Raw genomic sequence first — 2,949 nt, forward strand, 5'->3', positions numbered from 1 at the left:
GAAATATATCATTTTAAACTATAATAAAATATAAAATACAAATAAAAAATATATTTTATAATAACTCACTATTAAAATGTGAATATATAAACCATAGATTTTATTTATTTTTAAGTAATTAAAATAAAATATTTTTTAGGATATTAGTATTAAATTATAAAAATAAAATGTGAATACATAATTGAATGGAGCTCATGCATTAATAAGGGTAAAATTATAATTTGATTTCAAATTCAAAGTTAAAAATGAAAAAGCTAGAAATCATAGTTTTTACAATGGGTTTGAAATCACCGTTTTCATTGCAATTTTTTTTATATTTTACTCGTTTGGTATTAATTAGACGGTTAAAATGAACTTTTTAACTAAAAGTTTTTTTATAAAGTCATATGAAATGGGACCGTAATGAATTAAATCAGGAGTTTGCAGGTGCTTAATTATCAGGGGTTATTTTCTGTGAATGATTGCGCCCATGGGGATGTTGTGTGGCAGCCCCACCAATGATCGACGGTGGATTTAGCAATGCAATGGCCACTGGCATCACAGCAGCCCACTTCCAGCTGTGCTGGACCGAGAAGCTACTTTTATTAAACTGGATTTCCTCTTTGAACTAGGAATCGGTACAAGGACCATACACATATATACACGAGTATTAAATATAAATGCGATGGATATTATAAAGCTCTAATTTATATTATTTTACATATATATTTTAAAAAACTAACGTGTATTCGTATATGTTTGTTAATCTTGATAAACTTGAGGGGTTTTAGATTGTAGGTTGACGAAGATGTTCATTGCAAAACTAGCATTTTCTGGTACCATTCGGAATGGATAGAACAGATCTCAGGAATAAGGATTCCTTTGTGAACCCTTCACTGATTTCTTCTTATTTGGTTACCAATATTAAAATTTGAATTGAAAATGAATAATATAGCACTACACTGAGATTTATGACAAGGCAAAAGTATATGAGATATCACTTTCAAATTGTCATAAGAACAGAACTTTGAATGTTTCATTCATTTTCAGACCACAAGAAAGAAAAAGATATGCACGTTGATCATCATCATTGTTCTGCTGTTATAGATGCAACATCAGGACAGCGCATCAGCTTGTCTTTTGCATACATATTATATGTATTAGAAAAAAATGACTTGTCTTATTTAGGAGTTTTTCACGTAAAATTTGTGTTTTCTTTATCTTTATTTTTATTTTCTCAAATTATCAGTTGCGATTTTGCTCTATCCGATAGTCGTATTCCGCAACAATTGGTATCAGAACCAGATTAGAGTGTCTAATATCTACGTATTGTCTTTGTGGTTGCCATCAAAAGGTGGATCATCCAACATATGAAAGTAAGAAGCTATTACCCATTCTTTGAAGGTTTCATAGAACTATTCACGATAGTGAAATAATGGGAGCTATCCGTAATAGAAGCTATGACAACGACAAATTATGTGGTACTCATACTAATGGGCATACAATTGCTAGACAAATTATAAGATTTGGATACTATTGGTCAACTATGGAAATTGATTGTATCAATTATGTCCGAAAATACCACAAGTGTCAAATTTATAGAGACAGGATGTACACTCCTCCTCATCCGTTGCATGTGATGACAACTCATCGGTCATTCTTTATGTGGGGCATAGATATTATTGGATAAATTTTTCCTAAAGCCTCAAATGACCATTGTTTCATTTTTGTAACAATAAACTATTTTACCATATCACCAATATTAAGATTTGAATTGAAAATGAATAATATAGCACTACACTGAGATTTATGACAAGGCAGAAGTATCTGAGATATCACTTTCAATTTTTCATAAGAACATAACTTTGAATGTTTCATTCATTTTCAGACCTCAAGAAATAAAAAGATATGGACGTTGATCATATCATTGTTCTGCTGTTATAGATGCAACATCAGGACAACACATCAGCTTGTCTTTTGCATACATATTATATGTATTAGAAAAAAAAGACTTGACCCTACTTCTAGAGCATCCAAAATCCTGGAAAAGAAGGCAGAAATCTAATTACCTTACTTCTTGACGGCCTGTTTTCTGCAACTCTCAGACTTGTCATCATGACCCAAAAATGTAATGCCAGGGAAAGTTTAATGTTTTGAAAAATACCTTTTCAAAAGTTTGAAACTTTACAGGTAAGACAAGGACATTTCACTGTCTGGTTTATTTGTTTCTTAATTCAAGACAAAAACTCGGGCCATTTCTTGTCAGATAAAACAGCTTCTCGATTAACAAAAATCAGTAGGGGAAAACCACTGTCTTTGCCCCATGAACGGTCAAAGACAATGATTTTGTTTTACCATGGCTCACAAATTAAGATTCAGATTAATATGTCCTCCCATGCAATGCAACTATCAAACAAAAACCCATATCAACATACATGTGAAAGAGAGAGAAGGAAGAAAACAACCACATCTCTCAACTCTGCCTCATTGATTTAATTAGAAAGCGTATAATATTTCACCATAGCTTTGAAAATCAACATTCCAAAAAGAATTACAGAAACCCTATTACCCTAGCTTCCAATACTACTACTACTATACAAAATGATATATTGGAAGCTACTACTACTACTATACAAAATGATATATATATATATATATATAGGCAAAATCAACGAGATAATGCGTTGAATTTTTTTTTACGAGATAGTGCCCTCGCCAGATTAATTGCTCAGATGGGGTGATCTCTATAGTCCCGGGGGTAGGTCGCCATGCACGCACAGCGACCTACCAGGTCGCCATGCACGCACAGCGACCTACCAGGTCGCCATGCAGTCCATGCTTGGCCTGAACAATGTTGGTGGTTTAGACATGGCCCTTTCCTTCTACCCTGAGTGTGCAAATGATCCCAAAAACCCAAAGTCGTGGGACCATTTACATTGCGCCATGTCTCATTATAAATTCGTCCTCGCA

General features: G+C 33.2%; 1 long non-coding RNA gene across 1 annotated transcript; it reads right to left on the reverse strand.

Moving 5' to 3' along the window:
• Window positions 1-2,450: 2,450 nt before the first annotated feature.
• LOC120148601 lies at window positions 2,451-2,635 on the reverse strand. The gene is made up of 2 exons (XR_005518382.1): window positions 2,606-2,635; window positions 2,451-2,568 (listed from the first exon to the last, which is right to left on the reverse strand). It is a non-coding gene; the product is annotated as an uncharacterized LOC120148601 (long non-coding RNA).
• Window positions 2,636-2,949: the final 314 nt, after the last annotated feature.

This window comes from Hibiscus syriacus, unplaced genomic scaffold (assembly GCF_006381635.1).
Source record: "Hibiscus syriacus cultivar Baekdansim isolate YM2019G1 unplaced genomic scaffold, ASM638163v2 tig00110963_pilon, whole genome shotgun sequence".
NCBI classification, from domain to species: domain Eukaryota; kingdom Viridiplantae; phylum Streptophyta; class Magnoliopsida; order Malvales; family Malvaceae; genus Hibiscus; species Hibiscus syriacus.